Here is a 13,024-nt window from a genome sequence, read left to right as displayed (position 1 = left end):
ATTTCCAAAATGTTGACATTTTTGATCAAAAGTGCTGCATGGCTGGGTACGGTTAAACAAAATTGGGGCACCTGCGAAATTTTTTTGAAAAATCCATATTTTTCTCATTTGAAATTTAAATAGGGTAAATTAAACAGTGTAAATTAATGGTGCAAAATAAATACTTATAGCAATTACAGTACCTAAAATTAAAGTTGAAAATTCTCTGAAAAAAAATTAAAGACTTATACAAAAAGCGCAAAGGTACACTATGGTGGGTCCATGCATGTCTTATGTTCTTCTCTGCTTAAGTACTGCTTCCATTTCCTTCGTACTTCTCGATGTTCATCACATACCATGAGAACAATAGAATTGTTCCATAAAGAATAATTCTATTCTGGGTAAGTAGTTTCATGAAATATGTATAGCAATTAAAATGCTAAAGCTTTTAGTTCATTAAAAAGGAAAACAGTAAGGGTAAAGTAATTTTAGTCATAAGATTATAACTTTATTCAAGATTTTATATTCAGATTTAGAAGAACAATGATATGCTCATATCTGCATCTATAAACAAAATGTCACGGATTAAATTTAAAATGTTCTAAAATGCTTCCAGTTTGAAATTACTCATCTTCCCAATTCATATTAAAGCTAACAAATTAAAGTCAAAATGATTAATTTAAAAAATATACAACTTTATATAAAGCCTGAGATTTAACTTTTGAGAAAATGCTTTTTCATATTATGATATTTTGCTCAAACTATAATTTTCTTTTTAAGTATATTTATCGTGTCTTAATATTTTTCATCTTATATTTTAATTTCTTTTAAAGTTTAATTTATTTGAAATAATTGATAGACTTAAATCTTCAAAGAAATGAGTCAGTAAACTGTTAATGGCGTCGGGGTTTTATTATTTTTTTATGATTACACAAATATTAATTATTTTGGACAAAAATGGAAATGAAAAAAAGGGTTTTAAAACTTACATATTGAAATTCCGAAAAAGCACAACATTTCTATATTTTTTGAAGCTGATATTTCTAATTCACTAAAATATTACTAAGATTTCTAATGATCTTATCTAGTTTAGTCAGAGAAATTGAATTCGTTATAATTGATTGCAAAAGCAACTACTTTTCGAAATAAATTCATTTTTCCATTATTTAATGGTTCTGTATTCATTGAATTCTGAATTGAGATCATTAATTAAAAGAATTGCGTCGCATCTTAAGCTAATTAATACGCAGAAATTTTTTATTACTTCCTTAGTTATACACAAAAAAAGCAATTTTTATCTTTTAACAATTGAAATAAATTCAGTGATCTTGGAATCAAAAGTTCAAAACCGAAAACGCTGCTTCATTATTCATATTATTATCTGTATTCTTAATCTAATTTTTTTTCATCTAATCTATGCAATTAATGATTCCAATTATTTTTTGAAAAAAGTATAAAAAAAACTTATATAAAAAATATGTTCATTATGAATCTATGTCCTTTCATGCAGATGGATGGTTTCAAAAACTTCGATATTTCGAGAAGTATTTATAAAGAACAGATTTTATAAAAATTAAAATTTATAATTTTAATCTTTTTTAAACAATTAAAGTAAGTGCTTATAAATAAAAGTTATTATTTGGTAACTTTTTTTTCAAAAACTAAAAAAAAAATTATGCTATAATAAGTATTAAAACGATAATTAATGATGTAATAATTATAACAATCTAATCATTATAATAATGTAACAATTAATAATAATGAAAGTTATGTAATTCGACTCGTTAAAAACGATAAGCATTCAAATAAAGTTAGGCACTAAGTCCTTTTAACTAGTTTACTCTTTCCTTATACTGTCAGCCTTATATATATTTATAGTTGTGTTGTCGAAAAAAAAATTTATTATTGAATATTATAAGTTATGTATAAAATAAAGCAATTTAGCACATCTTAAAATATCGTTAACTAATATCCACAGCTAATATACACTCTTTAAAGCTAATACGATTCCTTGTTAATAACTTAATTAATCTGTCTAAATTTTCAAACTTCACAAAAACCCAACAATTTTTTTCGTGACCTATAAGCAAAGTCAATTTGAAGTTTTTTATTAGAGTTAGCAGGCAATTCAGGAAAAGATAGTTTTATATTATATTTTAAGTTAAAGTTGGTTACTCTTTTTTTTTTTTTTTAATATATGCTTTTTAATTTTAGTTTCCTTTTTTTGTGGAGACGGGGTTGACTTACCGTCTCTTTCTTTGTATGCAAATGTTAAATTATTAAAAAAAATCACTATTTACTATTTAGTTTTTTTCTCTTTGTCAATGATTATATCAAACTTAGACAGCACTAATTTGAGAACATTCCTGTATCATAAAAAAATACCCTTTAGAGAAAAGAAACTAAAACATTTACAGATGATTAACTTGTTATCTGAAAAATACGATTAGTGGAATGATTTTACAACTATTAATATTATTATTATGAAGAACGGACGGTATGGGTGTCAGGGGACTGGCATTGCATCTGAAAGGCTCTGAGTTCAAATCCTGGACAAGGCATGGCTGTACTTTCATTCGCTGTACTATCTGTCCTTACTGTGGGAACAGCTTTGGCCCACTTAATGCGGTGCCCCTAAAGGAGTAGTCATCAAATCTGCTCTACCTGAATTGACGACTGTTAACCCAGACAAGCATTGAAAAAATTAAAATCATTGTTATTATTTTCCTGATCTGTTCACCCATTGGTTAAAAAAACCCGAAGTTTTAATTAAGTTTCAATTACGTCCTTTAGTTTAAATTAATTTAAAAAATCGCTCTTATGAGAAACACAATCAAAAACTAAGTTCTTATAAATATATGAAGGGAAGAAAAAACTCAAACTATGTCAAAGCGTTTCTTCGAGAAAAGAACGTGTGAACATTCTTTTTATAATTTAGGTTAGATAATAAATTGCTTTTACTTTTTTTCCCTCACAATTATGCACCTATCTTTATTTCCCCAGTTTTATTATTTTTCATTTCCCCCATTAAACTTATTTTTTGCTAAAAATAAATCCTCATCTGGAGGTCAGTGTACCATGTTGGAAGTACTAATATAGGAGTACGATATTAATCATAGAATATAGTATCCATAGCAAAAATTTTACCTTGGTCACAATTGGGCCCAAAATTGGATTAATATGAGTCCTATATGAACATGAACCAATATTGGGATGTCTAGATTTTTTAATATTGATCCTAGAATGGATTTTAATATCGAGCAATAATAATTCTATATAGAACCGACATTGGTTGAAAAGTGACTGCAAAATATCGGGCGGAAATTGACAATTCTACATAGGGACTATATTGGATGAATAACGACTGTAAAATACTGGTTGAATCGAGCAATTTTATACAAAGCCGACACAGGTTGAATATCGTCTATAAAATATAGGTTGTAACTGTCAATTTCATATTGGGTCTATGTTGGCTGAGTAACAGCTATAAAATATCGCGTAAATAGAACAATTCTATGTAGGACCTACTTTGGCTGAGTAAAAGGTTTCAAAATATCGAGTCAATTAGACAATTTTAAATAAGGTTCATATTGTCTGAATAATGGTTTTAAAATATCAGATGTATTGAACAATTTCATGTATGGTCTATATTGGTTGAGTAACGGCTATAAAATATCGGGTTTAATCAATTTCAAATAGGGTCTATATTAACTGAATAACGATTTTTAAAAATTGGGTGAATCGTACAATTCTATATGTGGCATATATTATTTGAGTAACGGCTATGAAAACGGGTCAATTGGACAATTTTAAATAGGGTCTATATGGACTGAATAACGGCTTTAAAATATCGGGGGAATCGTATAATTTTATGTAGGGTTTATATTGACCGAATAATGGCTATAAAATATCGGTTGAGTCGGAAGCTACTATATCGATCCAACATAGGCTGAATAACGACAATGAAACTTCAGTTTAGTCGGACACTTCTATATTGAACCGACATAGGCTGAATAACGGCTATAAAATATCGGGAGAACTTAGCAAATCTGTATAGGCTGATATTGGCTAAATAAGTGCAATAAAATGTATGGTAAATTGGACAATTTTGTATATAGTAAACAATGGCTGAATAGTGGCTATAAAATATCAGGTGAATCAGATATTTCCCTATCATTCCAATATTGGCAAAGTTATGGCCCTTTAAACACTTGTTGAGTCAAGATTGGTGAATAGTGGCTCAACGAGTTCCCCAGTTATTGAGCTGCTATGGATAGTAGGTTAATCTAAAATACTATACAGGGCCACTATCGGAAAATATTGGCCCTTTTTACCCTTATTGAGTCAAGCATAATGAATATTGGTGCAATGAGGGCCAATTTAGCTGCTCGGGATATTAGTGATATGCAATTTCATTAATCATGATATAAGTACACGATATACCGTTTTAAGTACGTGAAATAAATCCAAATACGATCATAAAAAATAGTTTTGAAGGAAAAGTAAAAATCGTTTTATACTCAGAAATTTCATTATTGACTTCCGATAAAATTGGATTAATAAAAAATACAAATGTCTGTGAGTTGAAAATGGATTGAGTATTTTTTTATAATTGAATGAACAATAATTAGTAGCTATATTTTTTACTGGTTTCATACAAAGTAACTGAGTTATATTGTTTATGACATAAGGAGTTTACTTATTATTTAAAAACATAAGTATACTTAAATTATAATTACATAGATGAAAAATTTTATGGATTTTATAAAAATGTAGATAGGCAAATGAAGTATAAAATGCAAACATTCTTTGGAATACCTATTATACATTATTACAGCAGAAAAAAATCGACTAAACTTAAAATGAGAGAGCTAAAATACCTTTTATTTGAAGGAAAAAAAAACGCATTTTGAAGAATGACAAGGTATTAAGAAAGCATGAAAAAATCAGTACAGTGTATTATATTTCTGAGAAAAATTTAAGTACAGACATTCTATTATATACTTAGCCAAAATATAGATTGTCTATCGTTTGTCGATTCATTTTTGAGGGATTTTCCATTGAGATTTATTATATAAGATAACTCGAAAAAGTGTGAAAAGTTAATAATTCCGTAATTTACCCACGAATCTTAATAATTCTATAAATTGTTTATGAATCATGTAGAGATCTTGAGTTTTACACTTTGCAGGTAAAAATGTCGGAATTTTCATCATAAACGTAGGTGCAAGAATTTTTCTCCGATCATTTTGAACTCAAAAATATCATAATTTCATTATTATGATACCCATTAGATTATCATAATTTAAAAAATTTAAACTTCTTGGCATGATCCCGGGCCCGTTTAATTAAAATCAAACACGTCTTCTCTAATCAAAGCTTCTAATCTTTTTTTTTCTTTCACTATTCTTATTCCTGGAATTCGAATATTTTAGAGGTGACCTGGAAACTAAAAACATTTCTCCCAAGATAAGGTGAATGATTCGCCGTGGTAAGCGTCGGCTATTCGCCCTGGCGTTTACCGTAGAGAGGGCGGGAAAGAGAATGGGGACTCCCGTTCCCCTGTATTAGGGTTAATGTCTGTCCTTCTTCGTTTGCCCTTATGAGTGGGACTACCACATGGCTACCACAGTTAATTTTCTTATTGAGCTATTTTATTGCCAGTGACGCCCGATATCCGGGGGATTTGACCAAAATTATCTTTAGTTGCATTTAGTTGCCTTATTTCTTTGACTGACACAATTCAATTTAATAATGTACTGAAATTTAAAAAGAAACAAATGTATTGTTTGAAGAAGAAAACATAGGTTAGGATTTATTAAATTGGTATGTGACATATGAAATGGAATTTTATGAGTGAATTTAAATATAAGTTGATATTTTGAATCAAATACTTTGATAATTTTCAAAAGAATATAGCGATTTTCTTGTGTGAGCGAAATAATTCAAAAGTTTTGCCTTATAATTTGTGTCAGAGGATTTAATAAATTAATAAATTTTATTTATTTTTGACGCAAATCAAACGTATTATTTTACCAAAGTGGTATAAAAAAGTACATTTTTATAAAAACTATATTTTTACCCAGATTAATGTATGAATCGTGATGTCTAGCACACTGAGAAAAAAAGTATGGTGAAATTTACCGTGTTTCTTGGCTCTATGGGAACGCTGAAAAGCTTGGTAATTTTTACCAAAAAGCTTTGGTAACGAAAAATTAACAATAAAATATGTTTTTATAATGTGTGATAAAATATGATATCTGTGATAAAATTTAGTAATTTTATCATGTTATCTTATCTCGGTGCATGGCATGAAAACCATTTATTTAGTTCAATTTGCATTTCAGTTTCGTATTTCTTACTAAGTGAATAGTAACAAGAACTATAATTTGGAAAACCGGAATTTCCTCTAAACCGTTAACATATGAGCGAAAAATTACCAACTGAATCGATTAAATACCATATATTTTGGTTTTATTAACCAAAATTATGTTGTTGTTTTTTTTTATTTTTATTTATTTAACCAAAAATGCCATTACCTATAAAATATGGAAATTTAAACAGAATTTTTTTATTACGCGGAAACAATTATAAGCAATGCTTATGGAATTAATTTCTCAAGTCAAATTAATTTTTAAAATAATTTCACTAAGTAAGTTATTGTGTTTGAGTCATGTACTTGAGTGGTTTACTTTCGCATGAGACTTTTAAAATTTGACTAAATAATTTAATCTTGGGATATTGAAGGCTAATAAATTTTATCTGTTGATTTAATTTTACAGCAACTGCATTTTATTAAATCTGTAAAAAACTGTATTTTAGCAAAATATGATAGATTTTTATTTAAACTGAAGAATGAAATTTAATTGTAATAGAAAGAATTTTGTGTTTTTGTTGTTTTTAATGCCACTTGCCAAATACTAGTAAGCCTGCTTGGAGAAACCAAGGGAATGTAGGGCTGACAGTGCGTTTCTTTTTTTCAGTGGCACCACCAACTGTAAACAATGCAACTTCAGCCACGCACACGTCGCAGCCCTTTTATGTGGCGGACCCATTCATGTATCCATTCATTCATCAACAAATCATATTTTTGACCTGATCCAAATAACGATCAATCTCCAATTCAGCAACCCCAGAGATATTGATGAGTTAGGAGAGCATGGAGTACTTTGTTACTCAACAGATTTAACGTGTACCAGTCAACATTTACTACACGGAGAGTCATCTGCCCGCGAGAATCGAACTCACGACCCCTTGGACATAACCCCTATGCCCTATCAACTAGACTATCCAGGTCGTAGAATCTTGTATAGCAATCAGCTTAGTATTAGCTTCAATATTTTTTAAAAAAGGTGATCTTTATAGTAATACATTTGGAAGAATAATAGAGAAATATTTGATCCTTTTATTTTAATTTCAAAGAATTTCATCATGATTTTTTTTGTTACATTTTGTTATAATCTTATTTCTAGTTTAAAATTAATTTTTGGAGAAAGAGTATTTGCATAAAGACTAGGTAATTTCTCACAAGGTTTTGGAAGCATGTTTCTACGTTTGAAATTTAAACAACCCCGAATTATTATTACCTTAAATAACTCCAAGATTTTTTTATCTCTCTTTTATTTTCTAGATTGCTTAATAGCTATTGATATTTTAATCACGTATTAATAAATAAAAGAAGAATATGGTTGCAAAGAAAAAATGGAAATAAGGAGTCAAAAACTTTTCTTTTTATCTCTGTTTGCGTGCAATCGGAATGCATCTGATCATTATCTGGTCATTGCATGAAAAGTAAAACAACACATCTAAAGGCGGAATATCGCATGGTCAAAATTTAGCAAAACAAAATCTAACGAATGCAAAATATCTTTTCAATAATCAATAAGTTTTTTTAATTTTATCTCAATGTCATACAAAGCTGTTGTTGTTCTTTATTATTTATTAAAATTAAATAAAAAAAAATCTTTAAGTTTTTACGACAATGGGAAATTAACGAGCCTTTTTTTATGAAATGAAACTCACACACCACCAAGTGGAACATGTATTATTTTTTGAACAAAATCGAAAATTGTAGCTGTTGAAAATCACTATTATTATTTTACAGGAAACCGTCTAAAGAATAGAATAAAATACTAATAACTATTTTGCTGTCTTCGTAACTGGAATTGAATACTGATAATATCGTGATTAAGGGGTAACAACACAGTAACATTTTCAAAAAATGAAGAATAAAAAATTTACTACATTTTTGATAGTTTATACCTTTAAGATCACTTGACTACTTATACAACACTCATCCTGTTGTGAGCCTTTGCTCACTGAACAGTATCGTACCAAACTTTCCGATTCTTGGCATATAATATTTATTATTATTCGGCTTATTATGTATATATATATATATATATATATATATATATATATATATATATATATATATATATATATATATATATATATATATATATATATATATATATATATATATATAAGTTCAAAATGAAGAATAAAACACAAAATGAAACTTATTGTTTTTCTTAACTTTCTTCGTGTTTTCTTGTATTTATTTATTATTATTATTATATATATATATATATATATATATATATATAGATATATATATATATATATATATATATATATATATATATATATATATATAAGTTCAAAATGAAGAATAAAACACAAAATGAAACTTATTGTTTTTCTTAACTTTCTTCGTGTTTTCTTGTATTTATTTATTATTATTATTATATATATATATATATATATATATATATATATATATATATATATATATATATATATATATATATATATATATATATATATATATATATATATATATATATATATATATATATATATATATATATATATATATATATATATATATATATATATATATATTTATTTATTTATTTATTTTTATCAATTTATTATGAGTACAGAAAACTATGGATAATTTAAAAAATAAGTTAGATACATTTTATTATAGAAGCGCATACTTTTAAAATGTTTGCATTTGTAACATAATAAAATGAAGACAAAAATAAGTTCAATCTGATTAAAAAAAATGAATTAAGTTAATTTTATGCGTAAAGTTAATTTCATTTGCATTAAGTTAATTAAGGAGGAACAAAACAGTTGAAACCTGTGAAAATACAATTTGTTCCTCTTTAACTAGCAACAAGAATTAATTAGTCCAAAACATACATATATTAATAAGAATTTTAATACTATGCCCATTTCACAATTATAAATTTATGTTCATAAAGGCAATGAAATTACAACAAAATAATTATTACGGCAAAAAGATTTTCTAAAATTTCTTAATTTTAATGCCTTCTTGTAACTGGTATTTTTACGCGTATGTTCCGGTCGAAACATTATCATTTCTTGAAAATTTCAATCCTGCAAGAATTAAGGATTCTAGATTCAAATTTAAACGTAAATTTATTGCTTATAAAAACTTAAATGTTAAAAATATATAAATTAATAGCAAAAGTGATAACAGAATAGAAAAACAGAGTTATAGTACATAAAGGTAGTATAGTAAGGATGATAACAGAATATAAAAAAAAAAAAATATATCGATATATTTTATTGATATTACAAAATGAATCTAGAATATTCAGGTATTTTAAAAAATACTTATAAAATTGTAAAATTGTGTATGAGTAAAACACAAATCCCTGAGTAGCCGAAAAAAAGAAAGTTTTACATGATTTATTGTATGAAAAACTGAGTCACTGCATTGTTGCAGGACGATATTCGAACTGCAGTGACGGTTTGGTTTGAATCCCATCCAGCATCAAATCGATGAGTACATTTTTGCCAGGGAAGTAAAGGTGGTATGGTGCGCAATGCTGATTACATTGACGCGAACACACCTTTTACCATGGAATTGTGGAGTCTTAAACTGTATGACCCCACTGGGCAACAGGCTGTTGTAAAAAAGCGTTTTGCTTCGTAAACAAATATCTTATACAAGGTTAAAATTGGCATTTTTGAAAAAAAAAAAAGATTAGGGAAATTTGCTTTTAATCTTACTTTAATCTTAACAAGGCATTGATTTATTTTCAAAAGCATTCAAACTTCAGAAATCTCAGTGAATGAAAGTACTAAGTGACCGCAGCGAGCCTCAGCCCGCTGACGAACATCGTTCCAAACCTTCCTAATTTTGGCTTATAACTTTTAGTTTTTTAACTTTAACGTGGCTATATTTTTGGTGGTATTGTCCAACCATCTTTTTTACTGTCTTTCTCTTAGTACCGAGTGCTCAAAGGTTTTTACTTAAAAAGTTTTTTGAAATTTCTATTATCATTTAATCTTTCAATGTGCCCCAACCATACCAAACGTCAGGATTTAATAAATCGAATTATGTTTTTTATGTCCAATTAAATGGTCAAGTTCACTATTGTTTCTTATTCCCCCTTGGGTATTATTTACTTTAATTAAAAAAGCAAAAATTCTTCTCAAAATTATCTTTTTAAGATTATTTAACAGAATTTATAAAAAAGGGAAAAAAGATAATTGCAAATTTTGAACCGTATGAACAATCAACATTAATCTAAAAAAATATCTTTTGTCTTAGTTGTTATCATTTAACTGCGTAATTCGATTAAATATTATGATTGCCACATTATACCCAACATATAAATGTTATCTTAAATTTCAATAGCGTCATTTTTTGACAAAAATATTTTAAGTTTATACTATAAAAATCAAAATTTCCAAAATAAAAATGTATTTAAAATTTTCTTTAAGAAAATTAGAGGATTTGAACAATTTTCTAAGATAATAAAGGATTTAAAAAAGAAAAGTTTTTAAAATCACTAAGGTATTTTCACAGAAAAGCTATTAATATATGGTTGTTTTAACAAGGTCTTGAAAGACTTAACATCCAACCCCTTAAGGAACTTGATGATAAAAATATCTATACTTGATAATTTATCTTTACCTCTTATTCAAACTTGACATCTTCAGACGTTGATACATTGAGAAGCTTACAGCAATTTACATACTTACACTGAACGTCAATTCAAGAGAATCACAAGATTGAATACGAGGGATATGACTGGTTCACTTATATCATCATACATTTCAAATAAGTGATTCACTCATATGAAACAAATGAGGAGTCATTCCTAACTTAAATATGTTAGAATATTTTCTTTCTTTTTGTAATAGGAATTACCGGATTAAAGTGAAATAAACATTTTTAGAAACAAATTAAATGCAACTAATTTTTATAGATAGAAGATATATAATTCAGATGATAAGCGATAAAAGTTTTGGAAATTTCTTACTAATTCCATTATTATTTTATAAATAGTTGGTCTTATATACTTACACAAAAAGTTTGCACGCTTTAAACATTATTTTTCACATCATCATTAACATTTACTGACGAAAAAAAATGTATATATATATATATATACGTATATATATATATATATATATATATATATATATATATATATATATATATATATATATATATATATATATATATATATATATATATATATATATATATATATATATATATATATATATATATATATATATATATATATATATATATATATATATATATATATATATATATATATATATATATATATATATATATATATATATATATATATATATATATATATATATATATATATATATATATATATATATATATATATATATATATATATATATATATATATATATATATATATATATATATATATATATATATATATATATATATATATATATATATATATATATATATATATATATATATATATTAAACTTATTATTTTAAGAAAGGAAGAAAAGATTCAGTAAAAAAGTTTAAAATTGTACTAACTTTCGAACAAACTTCGATTTCCAAAAATAAAATTCTTAATTTTACAGATAAAAATGGCTCAATTAGCACATAAAATTTCAATTTTGCAACTGCATCTCTGCAGGCTGTAGAATAATTCGTATTGTATTTTTTACTACTAGTTTAACAGACAATTATTATCGAACTAATTATAGAATATATCGAACTAATTATATATATTTTTCTACACATCCTCGTAATTTCACGTTTATAAGTTCTATAGATTTTTGTACACCAAAACAAAATATAATGTAAAGTTGAACTCCCAAGGCATCAATTAAGATTTTTTAATATAGGGAGAAAAATTAATTATCTAAAACCATTTTATTCACAAAGCATGCTAAATAATTATTCCTTATTCAAATTCATCGCCGTGTAAGACTTCTTGTTTTAGTTCTTGTCTTTTATTAGTAGTTCAGCAACTATTTTTATTCATCTTAATGTGTGTAACATTTTTTACTGCTTGCATTCCATTTCGCAGAACAGAATGTAATTTTATAAAACTTAAAATTTAATAAAATTACTACAAAACATAAAATGTTTTTATTTCGTGTAGCAAAGATATCAAATGATAAATTCAAATGTTTTGCAAGCATTTTATACTAAAAGGTTTAATGAAATATTTACAGGCTTCTTGAGTATTTTCTAAAGTTATTAGTCCTGCCTTTCTCTACCCCCACCCTCCAAAAAAAACTTTATTCATACAACAGAAAGGAAAAAATTGTCGTCATGGTGAGGTCTCTGTGATGCAGAGGAAAGTGCATAATACTTTCTGAGAGGTCGTTGGTTCTAATCCGGGAATCGTTAAGCTTTTTCTTCAAAAATACTTTGCTCATTAATTTGAAATTATTTTTAAATTATTCTTATATCTTTACAATTTTATTTAAGTATTTTCTTAATTTTTATAAAGTTTTAAAACTCCTTTATTTTTAGATTATATTTTCATATTACATTTTTATTTTTTATTGCATGTTTCTTATTATTTTTATTTTTTTATCTTTTCAAACAACCATTTTTTTTATTGATGATAAAGAAAAACAACTATTTATTGATTGAGATGAATAAAGTGATATTTATAAATTATTTCTTTGAACCTTTGCACCAATTATCTGTTTGAAATGAAAATACAGTTTTCTTAAAAACCATATTTAACCATTT

The sequence above is a fragment of the Parasteatoda tepidariorum genome, chromosome 1, assembly GCF_982258835.1.
Source record: "Parasteatoda tepidariorum strain Cologne lab strain chromosome 1, Ptep-v5.0, whole genome shotgun sequence".
Lineage (NCBI taxonomy): Eukaryota > Metazoa > Arthropoda > Arachnida > Araneae > Theridiidae > Parasteatoda > Parasteatoda tepidariorum.
This window is presented reverse-complemented; position numbering follows the sequence as displayed.